General features: G+C 44.3%; 1 protein-coding gene and 1 pseudogene across 1 annotated transcript in view; one reads left to right on the top strand and one right to left on the bottom strand.

Annotated features, from left to right (window-relative positions):
• LOC121543599 (fatty acyl-CoA reductase 1-like) overlaps window positions 1-20,263 on the bottom strand; it is a 77,943-nt gene that overhangs the window by 43,585 nt on the left and 14,095 nt on the right. The window lies entirely within an intron of this gene.
• On the top strand, window positions 563-2,927 carry LOC123492684 (annotated as a pseudogene).

The following is a 20,263-nucleotide window of genomic DNA, read 5'->3' as shown; positions in this document are numbered from 1 at the left end:
GCTTCACCCTCTACACCTCAACTACCCAGGTGTCTGTGAAAAGTGAGAAACCTGTCAGGTACAGCAGCAAGACACCTGTGACTGTACACAAAACAGATGTGTCATCTGAGCCCTCAGACCACCAAACCAAACCCAGTAAGACAAAGGTTGAAAGCCCTGACCATCACTGTCCAATACATAACAAGCCTCATCCTCTTAAAAAGTGTCGCGGGTTTAGATACAAAACTCTAGATGAGCGCAAATCATATCTCAAAGAGAATGGCATTTGTTTCCGATGTTGTGGGTCAACTCAGCACAGAGCTAAAGACTGTAAGGTGTCAATCAAGTGCTCCGAGTGTGACAGCGACAGACATCTTGCTGCTCTGCATCCAGGTCCAGCTCCTTCAACGATAGACACCGCTACAGCAGAGAAAGAGCATGGCGGGAGCAAGGTGAAGATGCTCTTCTATCAGTCACCTCAAAGTGTACCGAGATCTGTGGTGAGGCAGCCAATCCAAGATCATGTTCAAAAATATGCCTAGTCAAAGCTTATCCAGCTGGGAAAAGAGAGAAAGCTGTCAAAATGTATGCAGTGCTTGATGAACAGAGCAACAAATCTCTGGCCAAGACAGAGTTTTTCAATCTCTTCAACATCAATGACAACTCTGCTCCATACACCATGAAGACCTGTTCTGGGGTAACAGAGACTTCAGGCAGGAGAGCCGTCAACTTCATGGTGGAGTCTATAGACGGACACAAGCAGCTCACTCTCCCTACTCTGATAGAGTGTGACATGATGCCAGACGATAGAATGGAGATTCCCTCCCCATACATTGCGCATTATCATCCCCATCTGCAACCAGTGGCAGACAAAATTCCAGCTGTAGACCCAGACGCTCCCATTCTCCTGCTCTTAGGACGAGACATCTTAAGGGTACACAAGGTACGAGAACAAATCAATGGGCCCCACGACACTCCTTATGCACAGCGACTCGACCTCGGGTGGGTCATCGTGGGGAAGTTTGTCTGGGAACGGCTCACCGACCAGCCAGTGTTAACGTGTTCAGGACAAACATACTTCAAAATGGTCGCACGTCCTATCTGAGCCCTTGCCCTGACATCATCCAGGTGAAAGAGAACTACAGCAGCGTAGCTCAGCAACACATTTCTCTCTCTACAGGGCACTCGAGAGATCCAAGCACAACTGTAAACACTGACAGCAATCCAGCAGACCATGCAACCAGGCCTATACGAGCCGCACTCTTAAAGCACACCAATTGGTTCTCAGGTCCCCCTTTTTCTGGCTCAAGCAAACTCAAGTGAGTCTGAGACCATCCATTTTGACCTTGTAGAGCCTGGACGCAGACGCAGAGATTCGGCCAGACGTCACTGCCTTCGTCACTAAGGTTTCTGGAGCTCAATTCGGCTCTCATCGCTTTGAGAGGTTCTCGAACTGGAAAGCTCTCAATCGAGCCACAGCACGACTCATTCATGTTGCCAGATCCTTTCACAAAAGTGCGGACGACAACAACTGCAGAGGCTGGCATCAGTGTAAAAAACCATGCAGTACAAGTGAGTTGTCACAAGCCAAAACAGCAATCATTCACTGTGTGCAACATGAAGCCTTCAAAGAGGAATTCAAATGCCTTGAGAAAGGAAAAGAGTTACCAAAACAAAGTACACTCAAAAAGCTGAACCCAGTGATTGATGAGGATGGGTTGCTGAGGGTGGGAGGCCGATTATCCTCTGCCGACCTGTCACAAGACGAAAAACATCCTCTCATCATCCCACGGACGCATCATGTCGCCACTCTGTTGGTAAGACATTATCACGAGCAAGTGGCTCACCAGGGCCGTCATTTTTCAGATGGAGCTATTCGAGCAGCAGGCTTCTGGATTATTGGGAGCAAACATCTGGTCTCTGGTATCATCCACAAGTGTGTCACCTGCCGTAAGGTTAGAGGAAAGTCAGTTGACCAAAAGATGGCGGACTTACCTGCAGACAGACTCACATCAGAGCCACCATTCACCAGTGTTGGACTTGATGTGTTTGGACCATGGAATGTCATAACTCGTCGCACTAGAGGTGGTAGTGCAGACTCCAAGCGCTGGGCGGTACTCTTTACATGTATGTCTACTAGAGCAGTCCATATTGAGCTCATCGAATCCATGTCCACATCCAGCTTCATCAACGCGCTGAGGCGTTTTTTCTCTATCCGTGGTCCAGCAAAAGTGCTATGCTCTGATCGAGGTACAAACTTTATAGGTGCCTGCAGGGAACTGGGAATCGACACAAATGACTCAGAGTTGACTAAATACCTCTCAGACAAGGGATGTACTTGGATATTTAATCCCCCACACTCGTCTCATATGGGTGGTTCTTGGGAGAGACTCATTGGGGTTGCCAGACGTATCCTTGATGCTATGCTGTTTCAGACGGGCTCCACTCGTCTCACACATGAGGTCTTGAGCACTCTTATGTCTGAAGTTATGGCAATAATCAATGCGAGACCCCTAGTGTCAGTGTCAACCGATCCTGACATGCCTGCCATTCTTACACCCTCAATGTTACTGACACAAAAGACCAACGCTACCTCAGCCCTTCTGGATATTTCCACATGAACGATCTTCATGGAAAACAGTGGAAGCAAGTTCAGTGTCTCGCTGACACTTTTTGGAAAAGGTGGAGACAGGAGTACCTGACAACACTGCAGAGACGCGAAAATGGACAGCAGAAAAGCCAAATGTGAAAGTGGGAGATGTTGTCTTATTGAAAGACAGTCAGACGCACAGAAATGACTGGCCAGTCGGACTTGTGGTCAAAACCTTTCCCAGTACTGACGGAAAGGTCAGGAAAGTAGAACTAAAGGTTGTCAAGCAAGGGATTGCTAAGGTGTTTCTGAGACCAATCTCAGAGATTGTTGTTCTTCTTTCTGAAGCATCCTAGAGGAGAAATATTTTATTTCATAGTGGCACAATCTCATTATACCAGGCGGGGAGTGTGCTGCCATCTTGTTAGAAGGTAACAGATTTATTTTATTATAGTGATTAAGAGTGACTTTCATTGTGTTCCATGCTGTTTAGCGCCCCCTAGTGGAGCTTTCTGGTACTTAGAATTATGGACGAAAACCCGGAAGTAAAGTTGTTATTATGCACGCGACAAGCAGCTAGAAACAACGTTACTGTACAGTTCTTTCAGTGCAACTATTTCTTGTTACGCTTCAGCCTCGGAAGATATTTGTTTGTAAGTTCAATTCAAGCATATTGCAAGTGATGATAATATTGTTATTGACAGAATTGCTTACTTATCAATGTTAATTGGTTACATTTACTCACGCAAATTGCATTGACTTTCATGGATGCCGTTAGCTGTATTAGTTTGCTCATGCGTCATGTAAAAGAAGTGTAAAACATACTATAGTTTGTTACTGTTTCTAGTGTAATATGCTTTGTTATTGTACAGAGGTGTTTGTACATTATTAGAGTAATGAAAGGAGTTGGCTAGTTGTTACTCATAGAGTAATTATCTATTTGGTTTGTCGTCATGCCAGATACATGGTAACTTGGCACTTGCTTTGTATTTATGCAACTTCAACTTGAAATGTATAATGTACAGCTACAGTATGTCAATGTGAATTGAATACTAAAGTATATTATTTTCTGTATTTGCAGTTTCACAACATAAACGTTTTCAATACATTCGTTCAAGAAAAGTCACGCCTTGGAAGTTTTATTGAAGACTCAGTTGTTAGCTATCTGTCTAGTTTTGCACGGGAACGCAATTCAAGGGCAGAATAAACACCATTGTAAATACAACCCATATTTATGTTTATTTATTTTCCCATTTGTACTTTAACTATTTGCACATTGTTACAACACTGTATATATACATAATATGACATTTGAAATGTCTTTATTCTTGTCACGCCCTGGCTCTGGGGACTCTAATATGTTGAGCCAGGGTGTGTATAGTCTATGTGTGTTCTAGGTTTCACTTTCTGGTTTTGTAATTCTATGTTGGCCAGGGTGGCTCCCAATCAGAGACGGCTGTAGCTCGTTGTCTCTGATTGGGAGTCATACTTAGCTAGCCGTTAGGCATTCATTTGGGGTGGTTTCTTGTTCGTATTTGGTTTGTGTATTACCATTGACTGTCACGTCATCGTTTTGTTGTTTTGATCGTGTGATCATTCTATAAATAAATATGTTCGCCTTCAACGCTGCGCCTTGGTCCTCCTCTATGTATGACGATCGTGACAATTCTTTTGAAACTTCTGAGTGTAATGTTTACTGTTAATATTTATTGTTTATTTCACTTTTGTTTACTATCTACTTCACTTGCTTTGGCAATGTTAACATACGTTTCCCATGCCAATAAAGCCCTTAAATTGAAATTGAATTGAATTGAGAGAGAGAGAGAGAGAGAGAGAGAGAGAGAGAGAACAAGATGGAGTGTGTGAGAGAGGAAGAAGAAAGGATAGGAGATAATTAGCTGAGGCTGAGAGAACATCAGAACCACACTAAGCTCAGTTCAGACTCAGAGTCTCTAACACTCAATACACTTGACATAACCTATGTATTGTGTACGTATTAATGCTGAGTATAGGTGACAGACCTGTAGAAAGAAGTAAAGCTGGGACTCACTGGGTGCTGGGAGTCACTTTGTTAATGACAGTGTAAGTGGGGAGGAGAGGACGGTCACAGACACGCGCACACACACACACAAACATTTTACATTTACATTTTAGTCATTTAGCAGACGCTCTTATCCAGAGCGACTTACAGTTAGTGATTACATTTTTTTTTTTTATACTGGCCCCCCGTGGGAATCGAACCCACAACCCTGGCGTTGCAAACGCCATGCTCTATCAACTGAGCTACATCCCTGCCTGCCATTCCCTCCCCTACCCTGGACGACGCTGGGCCAATTGTGCGCCGCCCATGAGTCTCCCGGTCGCGGCCGGCTGGGACAGAGCCTGGATTCGAACCAGGATCTCTAGTGGCACAGTTAGCACTGCGATGCAGTGCCTTAGACCAATGCGCCACTCAGGAGACAACACACACACACACACACACACACACACACACACACACACACACACACACACACACACACACACACACACACACACACACACACACACACACACACACACACACACACACACACACACACACACACACACACACACACACACACACACACACACACACACACACACTGTTTAGACTTGATGAACTGAGTGATAAACTGTTCATGTCCTCTGACCTTAATCATAGTGCTGGCGCAAGCATTCAAATGAGATCATGAATATTCATAAGGCAATCAATCACAGCATATACAGTGGCTTGCGAAAGTATTCACCCCCCTTGGCATTTTTCCTATTTTGTTGCCTTACAACCTGGAATTAAAATTGATTTTTGGAGGGTTTGTATCATTTGATTTACACAACATGCCTACCACTTTGAAGATGCAAAATAATTTTTTTTGTGAGACAAACAAGAAATAAGACAAAAAAACAGAAAAATTGAGTGTGCATAACTATTCACCCCCCCAAAGTCAATACTTTGTAGAGCCACCTTTTGCAGCAATTACAGCTGCAAGTCTCTTTGGGTATGTCTCTATAAGCTTGGCACATCTAGCCACTGGGATTCTTAACCATTCTTCAAGGCAAAACTGTTCCAGCTCCTTCAAGTTGGATGGGTTCTGCTGGTGTACAGCAATCTTTAAGTCAAACCATAAATTCTCAATTGGATTGAGGTCTGGGCTTTGACTAGGCCATTCCAAGACATTTAAATGTTTCACCTTAAACCACTCGAGTGTTGCTTTAGCAGTATGCTTAGGGTCATTGTCCTGCTGGAAGGTGAACCTCCGTCCCAGTCTCAAATCTCTTGAAGACTGAAACAGGTTTCACATTTACATTTTAGTCATTTAGCAGACGCTCTTATCCAGAGCGACTTACAGTTAGTGAATACATTTTTTTTTTTTTTTCATACTGGCCTCCCGTGGGAAACGAACCCACAACCCTGGCGTTGCAAACGCCATGCTCTATCAACTGAGCTACATCCCTGCCGGCTATTCCCTCCCCTACCCTGGACGACGCTGGGCCAATTGTGCGCCGCCCATGAGTTTCCCTCAAGAATTTCCCTGTATTTAGCGCCATCCATCATTCCTTCAATTCTGACCAATTTCCCAGTCCCTGCTGATGAAAAACATTGTGTTCTCGGGGTGATGATAGGTGTTGGGTTTGCGTCAGACATAGAATTTTCCTTGTTGGCCAAAAAGCTCAATTTTAGTATCATCTGACCAGAGTTCCTTCTTCCATATGTTTGGGGAGTCTCCCACATGCCTTTTGGCGAACACCAAACGTGTTTGCTTATTTTTTTCTTTAAGGTATGGCTTTTTTCTGGCCACTCTTCCGTAAAGCCTAGCTCTGTGGATTGTATGGCTTAAAGTGGTCCCATGGACAGATACTCCAATCTCCGCTGTGGTGCTTTGCAGCTCCTTCAGGGTTATCTTTCGTCTCTTTGTTGTCTCTCTGATTAATGCCCTCCTTGCCTGGTCTGTGAGTTTTGGTGGGCGGCCCTCTCTTGGCAGGTTTGTTGTGGTGCCATATTCTTTCCATTTTTTAATAATGGATTTAATGGTGCTCCGTGGGATGTTCAAAGTTTCGGATATTTTTTTATAACCCAACCCTGATCTGTACTTCTCCACAACTTTGTCCCTGACCTGTTTGGAGAGCTCCTTGGTCTTCATGGTGCCGCTTGATTCGTGGTGCCCCTTGCTTAGTGGTGTTGCAGACTCTGGGGCCTTTCAGAACAGGTGTAAATATACTGAGATCATGTGGCAGATCATGTGACACTTAGATTGCACACAGATATACTTTATTTAACTAATTATGTGACTTCTGAAGGTAATTTGTTGCACCAGATCTTATTTAGGGTCTTTATAGCAAGGGGGGTGAATACATACAGTGGGGAGAACAAGTATTTGATACACTGCCGATTTTGCAGGTTTTCCTACTTACAAAGCATGTAGAGGTCTGTAATTTTTATCATACAGTGGGGAAAAAAAGTATTTAGTCAGCCACCAATTGTGCAAGTTCTCCCACTTAAAAGATGAGAGAGGCCTGTAATTTTTCATCATAGGTACACGTCAACTATGACAGACAAATTGAGAAAGAAAATCCAGAAAATCACATTGTAGGATTTTTTATGAATTTATTTGCAAATTATGGTGGAAAATAAGTATTTGGTCACCTACAAAAAAAGCAAGATTTCTGGCTCTCACAGACCTGTAACTTCTTCTTTAAGAGGCTCCTCTGTCCTCCACTCGTTACCTGTATTAATGGCACCTGTTTTGAACTTGTTATCAGTATAAAAGACACCTGTGCAGCAACCTCAAACAGTCACACTCAAAACTCCACTATGGCCAAGACCAAAGAGCTGTCAAAGGACACCAGAAACAAAATTGTAGACCTGCACCAGGCTGGGAAGACTGAATCTGCAATGGGTAAGCAGCTTGGTTTGAAGAAATCAACTGTGGGAGCAATTATTAGGAAATGGAAGACATACAAGACCACTGATAATCTCCCTCGATCTGGGGCTCCACGCAGAATCTCACCCTGTGGGGTCAAAATGATCACAAGAACAGTGAGCAAAAATCCCAGAACCACCGGGGGACCTAGTGAATGACCTGCAGAGAGCTGGGACCAAAGTAAAAGCCTACCATCAGTAACACACTACGCCACCAGGGGACTTAAATCCTGCAGTGCCAGAGCGTGTCCCCCTGCTTAAGCCAGTACATATCCAGGCCCGTCTGAAGTTTGCTGAGTGCATTTGGATGATCCAGAAGAGATTGGGAGAATGTCATATGGTCAGATGAAACCAAAATATAACTTTTTGGTAAAAACTCAACTATCGTGTTTGGAGGACAAAGAATGCTGAGTTACATCCAAAGAACACCATACCTACTGTGAAGCATGGGGGTGGAAACATCATGCTTTGGGGCTGTTTTTCTGCAAAGGGACCAGGACGACTGATCCGTGTAAAGGAAAGAATGAATGGGGCCATGTATCGTGAGATTTTGAGTGAAAACCTCCTTCCATCAGCAAGGGCATTGAAGATGAAACGTGGCTGGGTCTTTCAGCATGACAATGATCCCAAACACACCGCCCGGGCAACGAAGTAGTGGCTTCGTAAGAAGCATTTCAAGGTCCTGGAGTGGCCTAGCCAGTCTCCAGATCTCACCCCCTAGAAAATCTTTGGAGGGAGGTTGAGAAGTCTGTTGCCAGCGACAGCCCCCAAAACATCACTGCTGTAGAGGAGATCTGCATGGAGGAATGGGCCAAAATACCAGCAACAGTGTGTGAAAACCTTGTGAAGACTTACAGAAAACGTTTGACCTGTGTCATTGCCAACAAAGGGTATATAACAAAGTATTGAGAAACTTTTTGTTATTGACCAAATACTTATTTTCCACCATCATTTGCAAATAAATTCATAAAAATCCTACAATGTGATTTTCTGGATTTTTTTTTCTCATTTGTCTGTCATAGTTGACGTGTACCTATGATGAAAATTACAGGCCTCTCTCATCTTTTTTAAATGGGAGAACTTGCACAATTGGTGGCTGACTAAATACTTTTTTCCCCCACTGTAGGTACACTTCAACTGTGAGAGACGGAATCTAAAAACAAAAATCCAGAACATCACATTGTATGATTTTTAAGTAATTAATTTGCATTTTATTGCATGACATAAGTATTTGATACATCAGAAAAGCAGAACTTAATATTTGGTACAGAAATCTTTGTTTGCAATTACAGAGATCATACGTTTCCTGTAGGTCTTGACCAGGTTTGCACACACTGCAGCAGGGATTTTGGCCCACTCCTCCATTCAGACCTTCTCCAGATCCTTCAGGTTTCGGGGCTGTCGCTGGGCAATACGGACTTTCAGCTCCCTCCAAAGATTTTCTATTGGATTCAGGTCTGGAGACTGGCTAGGCCACTCCAGGACCTTGAGATGCTTCTTACGGAGCCACTCCTTAGTTGCCCTGGCTGTGTGTTTCGGGTCGTTGTCATGCTGGAAGACCCAGCCACGACCCATCTTCAATGCTCTTACTGAGGGAAGGAGGTTGTTGGCCAAGATCTCGCGACACATGGCCCCATCCATCCTCCCCTCAATACGGTGCAGTCGTGCTGTCCCCTTTGCAGAAAAGCATCCCCAAAGAATGATGTTTCCACCTCCATGCTTCACGGTTGGGATGGTGTTCTTGGGGTTGTACTCATCCTTCTTCTTCCTCCAAACACGGCGAGTGGAGTTTAGACCAAAAAGCTCTATTTTTGTCTCATCAGACCACATGACCTTCTCCCATTCCTCCTCTGGATCATCCAGATGGTCATTGGCAAACTTCAGACGGGCCTGGACATGCGTTGGCTTGAGCAGGGGGACCTTGCGTGCACTGCAGGATTTTAATCCATGACGGCGTAGTGTGTTACTAATGGTTTTCTTTGAGACTGTGGTTCCAGCTCTCTTCAGGTCATTGACCAGGTCCTGCCGTGTAGTTCTGGGCTGATCCCTCACCTTCCTCATGATCATTGATGCCCCTCGAGGTGAGATCTTGCATGGAGCCCCAGACCGAGGGTGATTGACCGTCATCTTGAACTTCTTCCATTTTCTAATAATTGCGCCAACAGTTGTTGCCTTCTCACCAAGCTGCTTGCCTATTGTCCTGTAGCCCATCCCAGCCTTGTGCAGGTCTACAATTTTATCCCTGATGTCCTTACACAGCTCTCTGGCCTTGGCCATTGTGGAGAGGTTGGAGTCTGTTTGATTGAGTGTGTGGACAGGTGTCTTTTATACAGGTTATGAGTTCAAACAGGTGCAGTTAATACAGGTAATGAGTGGAGAACAGGATGGCTTCTTAAAGAAAAACTAACAGGTCTGTGAGAGCTGGAATTCATACTGGTTGGTAGGTGATCAAATACTTATGTCATACAATAAAATGCAAATTAATTACTTAAAAATCATACAATGTGATTTTCTGGATTTTAGTTTTAGATTCCATCTTTCACAGTTGAAGTGTACCTATGATAAAAATGACAGACCTCTACATGCTTTGTAAGTAGGAAAACCGGCAAAATCGGCAGTGTATCAAATACTTGTTCTCCCCACTGTATGCACGCACCACTTTTCCGTTATTTATTTTTTAGAATGTTTTGAATGTTCTTTTTTAAATTTCACTTAACCAATTTTGACTATTTTGTGTATGTCCATTACATGTCCATTAAAAATCCATTTAAATTACAGGTTGTAATGCAACAAAATAGGAAAAACGGCAAGGGGGATGAATCCTTTTGCAAGACACTGTAGCTGTGGTAAAGGTAATGCACCATTATTACCCCATTCAGAAGAGTGTCAGCCAGCTTTGGTTTAAGTTCGTTTCCAAGCCAGTACAAAGAGCATCATTAACCCCTCCCTTCTCAGGGCAGTCATCCAGAGAGCCAACTACATATCAAGGTCAGCAATAAAGCTTGCCAGCTTGTAGTCCTAAAAAACTGAAATTAGTTAGCATGTTCAACCTCTTGTTCATTCAGCCATTCCTTTTTTTTGGGATAAATGCCGAAAATGAGGTTTGAGGTTGAAACAGGTTAATGAGATCTCATACATTTTGTTCTTTGAGATAATATCAGTTACCTAACATAACCTTTATGAATTATGAAGCCTTGATGTGCTTTGTGTGCTTGTGTTGATTAAATAAACACTTCAAAATTCACAAAAAGTGACGTTAGCTGATGAAGATGATCTCATAGAACAAAATGTATAAGATCTCTTAAGCCTGTGTCTACCACAGACCTTATTTTCAGCGTTTATCTAAAAACCCTACAAAACCCCCATTCATTTCCCCATTGGTTTTGGCCAACAAGCCATGGTGGAGTTAGTCTCCATTAGTGACAAAAAGACAATGCCCTCACTCCTACTGTATTTTAACACCTTTACCAGCATGAGATATGAGATGAACAACATCGCAGCACAATACACACATCTGTGACTGCTGGCGGGGTGTGTGTGTGTGTGTGTGTGTGTGTGTGTGTGTGCGTGGGTGGTTTGGTCTGTTAGAGCAGCACCCTATGGTTTGTTTGAGGAGTCTAATCTCACATTCTATGCCAAGCAGAGCACACCCCCCCCACACACACACTGCTGCGCCACATTCCCCTGAGGGGGACGCTGTCACTCTTTACCCTCCTCACCTTTCCTCACCCCTCCTCATCCCTCCTCACCCCTCCTCACCCCTTGTCACCCCTCCTCACCCCTCCTCACCCCTGCTCATCCCTCCTCACCCCTCCTCATCCCTCCTCACCCCTTTTCACCCCTCCTCACCCCTCCTCTTCCGTCCTCATCCCTCCTCACCCCTTTTCACCCCTCCTCACCCCTTTTCACCCCTCCTCATCCCTTCTCACCCCTTCTTACCTTCCTTAACCCTTCTTACCACTTCTCACCCCTCCTCACCTCTTCTCAACCCTCCTCACCCCTTCTAACCCCTCCTAAACTATTTTAACCCCTTCTCACCCCTCCTCACCCCTTCTAGCCGCTCCTCACCCCTCCTCACCCCTTTTAACCCCTTCTCACCCCTTCCAACCCTTCCTCACCCACATATATTATGGCTAGAGAAGCACAGTCTGTTACTGTCCACAAAACTCCTCACATTATTTACGCTTTGTACTGGTTTTTATCCTTTGTTTTGATGTGTTATGTCATCATTATCCATTGTCTACTGTTTTCTTTGTTTTTTAATACTGTGTTATGGCAGCCTAACTCTGAGTCCTGTGTATGTGAATGCTGATTAGACTTGCATTAGCGAACCACCACCCATACCCTGACCACATTATTTCCTGATAAAACTAATTGATACTCAGTCCACCATGGGTAATGGACAATGACTGTCACACCTAACCCAAGTCTACAGAGAGAGGGGTTCAATATCTATTCAGGACAAATAGACAGAGACTGGCGCTCCCTTCCTATCCTTTAGCCAATGCCTTCAGATATTCATTGTGCACAGTCTTGCCCTCTCCTTCCATAGGGACTTCCCACTGCGCACACACTGGTTGAATCAATGTTGTTTCAATGTAATTTGTCAACGTTATTCTGACGTGCAATCGTGGAAAATACATTGGATTTGAAAAAAGTAAACAACCAGTACTGTTTTCATCTAATTTCAACCAGCGTTGTAAACATTGAAATTAGGGTAAAACTTCAACTTAAATACATTGATTTAACCTGACTATCAGGTTGTTACATCAATCTAATTTCAACATAATCATCAGAACTATGTATATGTTGAAATTGCATTGAAAATTCCACGTAGAAACGTATATATTCAACTGGGTGGTTGAAATTGGATGACGGATCACCACCTCAAGCTGAACCCTGGCAAGACGGAGCTGCTCTTCCTCCCGGGGAAGGACTGCCCGTTCCATGATCTCGCCATCACGGTTGACAACTCCGCTGTGTCCTCCTCCCAGAGTGCGAAGAGCCTAGGCGTGACCCTGGACAACACCCTGTCGTTCTCCGCCAACATCAAGGCGGTGACCCGCTCCTGCAGGTTCATGCTCTACAACATTCGGAGAGTACGACCCTGCCTTACACAGGAAGCGGCACAGGTCCTAATCCAGGCACTTGTCATCTCCCGTCTGGACTACTGCAACTCGCTGTTGGCTGGCCTCCCTGCCTGTGCCATTAAACCCCTACAACTCATCCAGAATGCCGCAGCCCGTCTGGTGTTCAACCTTCCCAAGTTCTCTCACGTCACCCCCCTCCTCCGCACACTCCACTGGCTTCCAGTTGAAGCTCGCATCCGCTACAAGACCATGGTGCTTGCCTATGGAGCAGTGAGGGGAACGGCACCTCTGTACCTTCAGGCTCTGATCAGTCCCTACACCCAAACGAGGGCATTGCGCTCATCCACCTCTGGCCTGCTGGCTCCCCTTCCTCTGCGGAAGCATAGTTCCCGCTCAGCCCAGTCAAAACTGTTCGCTGCCCTGGCACCCCAATGGTGGAACAAGCTCCCTCACGACGCCAGGACAGCGGAGTCACTCACCACCTTCCGGAGACATTTGAAACCCCACCTCTTTAAGGAATACCTGGGATAGGATAAAGGAATCCTTCCGTGTATTATTAATATCATGAATTTGGCATCCTATTTATAGGGCTAATGGTTAGTACTAAACTTCCAAAGATCCAATCAACCATGGACCAATGATAGTATACCTAACTTCACGTTGAAATGATGGTGTCATTTGGGCAAATCAAATGTCACTGTAGCCTACACAAACCCAACCTCACAGCAAATGTTCTTTTACATACAGCTTGTGTAAGAAAAGATAGAGGAGTTACTTTCAACTATTCAATGTGAGTCTATTCAATTTATAACACATGCCTCTTCAAAGCGGATGACAACTTCCTGTCTTCCTGTCCTGGCCTCAGTCAACCAGCCTGTAAAACTGGTGTCCTATCAGCCTTATAAACGATGACCATCAAATACTGGCACAAAGATTGGTCAGTGTTTAGTGGGGCAAGCCAACTGACCATGATAAGTGTTCAAGCCAGAGAAGCCATGTGTGGGTCCTCTGTATCCTTCTCCATCTCCTCTCCTGGTCTGGTCCACAGATTCCCAACAGTGTTAGCTGAAGGACTGGGACTACATCCCCTAAAGCAATGACCAGGATAACAGAGAAAACATATAGACAAACCTTCCTCCCTCCCTCAAACACACAACTCTGACCCTAACCACTCTCCCCCACAGTATGCCTCTTTAAACTCCCCTCTAAAAAGGCGGTCACGGTCAAGGTCCCTCCATTGATGTCATGTCATTTCGGCTCTATGCTCCAGTACATCGCAGAGATTCTTCGGGGACTAAAGGACCAGGGGGGAGGAGTTGGAGGTCACTATGGATTAGCGCCTCACAATGGATACACACACGCTAGGAACCTACAATGGATAGCACACACACACACACACACACACACACACACCAGCGGTCCAGCCAGAGCATTCCATCCAGATCACAGCCTGCAGCCGCTCACTCCTCTTCTCCCCTATCAATAAGTAGATGGGAGAATGAAGGAGCTAACAGGAATAGCCTCACTAACACTCACATAGTATGGAACTATGGTTAGCTATGATCTGTAGACCACTTTACAAACAGTAGTTTGGGTCTATAGGGAGAGACTGGCTCCACTGCCTTCACTAAACGTCAGCTCAGCTATAGTATGTCCTTCACCAAGGGGATGGGCACTTAGACCTGCTGCAATAGAGTGCCAGTCTTAACACATGGGGCTGGAGGTAGATGGGAGCTGTCAATCATCGACATGCAGCTTGGAGCAAGGGAAGGTGAGGTTGATCCTGGCTCAGGATAAATCCCCAAACCATTTATCTGGTCGATAATGTGTATGATAGAGACTTAGGGGATTCAGCCAAAGTAAGGCTCTGGAGATGTCAATCTGTATTAACTTTATCCAAACTGCTCTGTCACTAAATGACACCATCATCACTTTGCCTGTTTTGTAACCCTGAAGGATAAGTCAACTACTTGTTTGTTGGTAAGTATGGTGTCTTCCTGACAAAGTACCATGTAGCCTCAGAAAGTCATTTAGGGACAGTTCCATAATGATGTTTTGAGACTTTTCTGCTACCAATGTCACAGCACAAATCCTCCTCCACTGCAAGATTTTCTAGTCAGGCATCCAGCTACTTGCTGTTTCAGCTAATTCCAGCCGTTTCCTTTGAGCGAGGGCTTTTCTGTGCTTTGCCCTCGCAGCTCCTCTCACCAGGAGGTCTATGCCTGTTTTTGGAAGACAGCTGTTGGAGCCACGGCGTTGCTCAGCGGTACTCTGCCACCGAGGGCCTTACAGCCTTTAAGCACATCAATCTGCCATTGGTCGGTCAGTAGAGTGGAGCCTTAGAAACCCAGACACACACACTACAGCCTCAATGGCTGCCCGTTGTCTGAAAAATTAACACGGACCAAAGCCAGCTCAACAGAGAACAGAGAAAGAATCAGCAAGAGGAAAAGTGTGACTGACAATAATTAAGGCCACATTAGTCTACTTAGAACGGGCAGTGCCCAAAATCACAAAAGAGAAGTCAGCAGCCTTTTTCACAAAAACAGCCACCCTCCCATGAGAACCAGAGCCCTGTAGGTCGCTCAACCGGCGAGCACCACGAGAACAGTAAACACAGCCGCGCCAACCACTTGGGTTTCAGGCTGCAGCGGGCACAGGCTGCCAACAGCCGTATCTCATCCAACAACCTGGCATTGTGCACTCCCAGGAACCCAGGCAGTACACAGGAGCCGTGCCCTACTTAGGAACCCAACTATTCCACGGCCGCAGACTGCCAGTCTGCCGGTCTGTTGTTGGCTAATGGGTCAAATACAGAGCTCTGTTTAGAGATTAAGATGAATGACATTGATGATAAACGATGATTACTGTCATCATGAGGCACAACTTTTACTGGGAAGGATGAATAGGGTACAGCATTGTGAATGAGCGCTTGCATTCGCAAAGCTACTTTTCTTCGTTTTGCAGGCCTATTGGTTTTGCCAAAAGAGGAAATGAGTTATCCCTTTCTCTATACCATGAACTCTGACCTGAGGGGGTGGATGGTGGAGTAATATACTGGTCATTAGATTAAAGAAGTGATTAACGTTTCAACAAATTACCCCTTAAAGAAAAAAAGATGGATGAACATAATCCTGTGGTTTAGCCTGTGTATGACTAGAGGGAAAAAAAGCTAAATGAGAATGCTAACAAGCAAACTAAGAAGCACAATGCGTTGGTTTTCAGCCCAGGACCCACATCAATTTCAAGATGGTGGAAATTCAGTGGACCGCTAACAGGTTAGACTGACATTCTCTGACAATCCACTGTGGCTATTCACCATTCCCAGGAGACACAACAGTGTCAGCAACCCAGACACAAACCGCCACTGTTACTGAAGCATCCATGTCTAGGGTGAATCCACTAACTGTAAGTTGCTCTGGATAAGAGCGTCTGCTAAATGACTAAAATGTAATGTAAATGTAGGGCCTTTCTCAATGACACATCACATGTAACCGCAGCCTCTACTTCCTGCTATCTAGGTCATAATGCTGTAAACAAACCTGACTTTGAGGTCAAAACACAACACAATCCACAAAAGCCCTTCACCAATAAGTGACAGTCAAGGGCTCTCATTGGACATCTCATTATATTATTTACCCCACAAAAACATTCTGTCAGTTTTTCCCTGCTTTGTTTTTCATTGCCTTGCATGTGTAGGCGTCTAATTGCCAAAATAATTAGATTTAATTGCATTAGTTGTGCAAAACTCTTTAAGTTATTTTTCTTTCATAAGCCTATATGTGCTTAATTTAACTTAGTATTTAATTTAATTTAGTAATTTCCTTTCTAGTTTCACTCAACTCCAGATACACAGTAAACCTGGGCTATGGAGACGGTTGTTATTTTATGACGTCACATTTCCAGTATGGTGCTTGGCCTATAAACTCACACTTTTCTTTTTCCACAAGCCTACTATCAGATTCAGGTCTCCTCTATGGAACTCATGCACCGGTAGATTGATTGTGTGTATATCATTACGTTATCTGTGATCCCAAGGATTCTGTAATTACACCAGCCCAGACAGTGAGTGACAGAGGCTGGGTACATGGTGTCTATTTCCCTTTGGTCCAGACCCAGACCTGTGACACACACACACACACACACACACACACAGTCGTGTTTAACTAACCTTGTGGTGCCACAATTTATAACCATTCAAAATCCTATTTTCCGTAAACCCTAACCCTAAACCTAACCCTAACTCATAACCCTAAACCTAATTCTAACCCTAACACTAATTCTACCTTAACCCTAAACCCCCTAGAAATAGCATTTGACCTTGTGGGGACTAACAAAATGTCCCCAGTTGGTCAAATTTAGGTTGTTTACTATTCAGAAGTCCCCACAAGTATAGTTAAACACGTCCACACACACACACACACACACACACACACACACACACACACACACACACACACACACACACACACACACACACACACAAGCTAAATGTCTGTGACATAAAAAAAACACCAAAACCCCACATTTTACAGGCATTACATAATTAAACCAAGCTACAGCAAACACAGGAATAGCCTAGTTCCCACATCACATCAGGAAGAGGGGAGTCAGCAGTAGAAAATCCTGCTGTGTGTAATAACTAGTTTGAGCAGTCATTACCAAGGTGTTGGTGGCCCAGTCCCACCCGTCACTAGGCTGTCACACAAAGACGAGGTGCTGATGGGAACAGGCCCTAATTCAAAATCAAATCAAATCAAATCATATTTTATTGGTCACATACACATATTTAGCAGATGTTATTGTTGGTGTAGCGAAATGCTTGTGTTCCTAGCTCCAACAGTGCAGTAGTATCTAACAATTCACAACAATACACAAATCTAAAAGTAAAAGAATGGAATTAAGAAATATATAAATATTAGGACGAGCAATGTCGGAGTGGCATTGACTAAAATAGAGTAGATTAGAATACAGTATATACATATGAGATGAGTAAAGCAGTATGTAAACATTATTAAAGTGACTAGTGTTCCATTATTAAAGTGGCCAATGATTCCATGTCTATGTATATAGGGCAGCAGCCTCTAAGGTGCAGGGTTGAGTAACCGGGTGGTAGCCGGCTAGTGATGGCTATTTAACAGTCTCTCGGTCCCAGCTTTGATGCACCTGTTCTGACCTCGCCTTCTGGATGATAGCAGGGTGAACCTTCCATGGCTCGGGTGGTTGATGTCCTAGATGATCTTCTTGGCGTTCCTGTGACATCGGGTGCTGTAGGTGTCCTGGAGGGCAGGCAGTGTGCCCCCAGTGATGCATTGGGCAGACCGTACCACACTCTGGAGAGCCCTGCGGTTGTGGGCAGTGCAGTTGCCGTACCAGGCAGTTATATAGCCTGACAGGATGCTCTCAATTGTGCATCTGTAAAAGTAACTTTTAACAAGGCACACCTGTTAATTGAAATGCATTCCAGGTGTCTACCTCATGAAGCTGGTTGAGAGAATGCCAAGAGTGTGCAAAGCTGTCATCAAGGCAAAGGGTGGCTACTTTGAAGAATCAAAATCTAAAATATATTTAGATTTGTTAAAAAATTTTTTGGTTACTACATGATTCCATATGTGTTATTTCATAGTTGTGATGTCTTCACTATTATTCTACAATGTAGAAAATAGTAAAAAGAAAGAAAACTCCTTGAATGAGTAGGTGTGTCCAAACTTTTGACTGGTACTGTACGTTGGGTAGGTTTTAATAGTCACCGTGGGAACAACACACACTATACACTTCCTGATGAACTCAGTCACTGTGTCCGTGTAAATGTCAATGTTATTCTCAGAGGCTACCCGGAATATATCCCAGTCCACGTGATCAAAACAATCTTGAAGCATGGATTCCGATTGGTCAGACTAGCGTTGAATAGACCTTAGCACGGGTACTTCCTGTTTGAGTTTCTGCCTATAGGAAGGGAGGAGCAAAATGGAGTCGTGATCTGATTTGCCGAAGGGAGGACTGGGGAGGGCCTTGTAGGCATCTCAAAAAGTCGAGTAACAGTGGTCTAGTGTTTTTCCTAAGCAAGTACTACAGTCAATGTGTTGATAGAACTTTGGTAACATTTTCCTCAAATTTGCTTTGTTAAAATCCCCAGCCACAATAAATGCGGCCTCAGGATATGTGGTTTCCAGTTTGCATAAAGTCCAGTGTAGTTCCTTGAGAGCCGTCGTGGTATCAGCTTGAGGGGGAATATACACGGCTGTGACTATAACCGAAGAGAATTCACTTGGGAGGTAATACGGTCGGCATTTGATTGTGAGGTATTCTAGGTCGGGTGAACAAAAGGACTTGAGTTTCTATGTTATCACAATCACACCATGAGTTGTTAATCATGAAACATACACCACCGCCTTTCTTCACACCAAAGACTCATTACTAAGATGGTGAACAGTTAGCATGTCACACTAGGAGGCCATGCTAAAAGGGGGTTGCTTAGTTAGAACCAATTCATCACAGGGCTCAATCCCCTAATGTGGAAAGAGGGATATCGTTGCGGCGATAATCACTGACTTCTCAATATTGCCTGCATCACTGCATGAACTTCAAATCAAGTACTTTTAGATCTGGGGTGACTATTCAATAATTAACTTATTCCATTTCTCCCTGTCAATTGATGCATATATGATAGTATCTATTGACATGAAGGATGCATGAAAGTGAAGTATATTTCCAGCCTTGACTTGAGTGACAGGCCCTGAGTAATCATGAGACCAGCCTGAAGTCAGGAGTCGTGACCCAGGCAGATTGATTAGTTTAATCAAGCATTGAGTGGAGAGTCGGATTACAGTGAACAGGAGCAGGGAGATGGACATGTGCATAACAACACAGTAATGTACTACTACACACTAAATGATGGAGGGGCCTTGTTCGCTGCCCGCACGGTCTATAATGAACGAAAAGGAGATTGGGTGTCATTGGTAAGCTGTCTGGATGTATTCCATCTATTGGTCTTACATTGTGACTATGTAAGACCAGGAGTTTTTCCTGGTCAAGTCACCAGGTACCTAATAGGTAGGATGGAAATAGAGGGGTTGAGTTTTTCCTGACCACAATCCTAGTCCAGAAGAAAACTCTTAGTTCTAGTTGGGAGGCTTCAGTTAGTAAAAAGCAGGAAGGGGGTTAGGCTAGATAAGGGATGGGCAACTCCAGTACTCGGGGGCCAGAGAGGTGTCATACTTTCCCCCCACCCCTATCAATCACAGCTGATTAAACCAATTGCATTCTAAACTGAAGATCATGATTAGTTGATTATTGGAGTCAGGTGTGTTAGCTGGGGCAAAGGTGTGACACCAATCAGGCCCCCGAGGACTGGATTTGCCCATCGCTGGACAAGATTAATACACAGGAGAATTATATACCACTCCCAGACAGATTACAGTACTGCAATATATTTATTGTCTTCCATGAATTCGGCACACAAGAAGAAAATCTCCCTGGAGGCCTCCAACAAACATAGACATAATGTTCTAACACGTAGCATACACACAACCATCTGTAAAGTAGAGGTACAACCTATACAAGCTCAACGATATCAAGGGAGATGTAGGTCTATTCCCCTTTCGAAGGGGAACAAGTCACAAAGGAATCTTTTTTATGTCTGTTTTTATCCTTTTAATGCGT

The sequence above is a fragment of the Coregonus clupeaformis genome, chromosome 15 (genome assembly GCF_020615455.1).
Source record: "Coregonus clupeaformis isolate EN_2021a chromosome 15, ASM2061545v1, whole genome shotgun sequence".
Lineage (NCBI taxonomy): Eukaryota > Metazoa > Chordata > Actinopteri > Salmoniformes > Salmonidae > Coregonus > Coregonus clupeaformis.
This window is presented reverse-complemented; position numbering and strand designations above follow the sequence as displayed.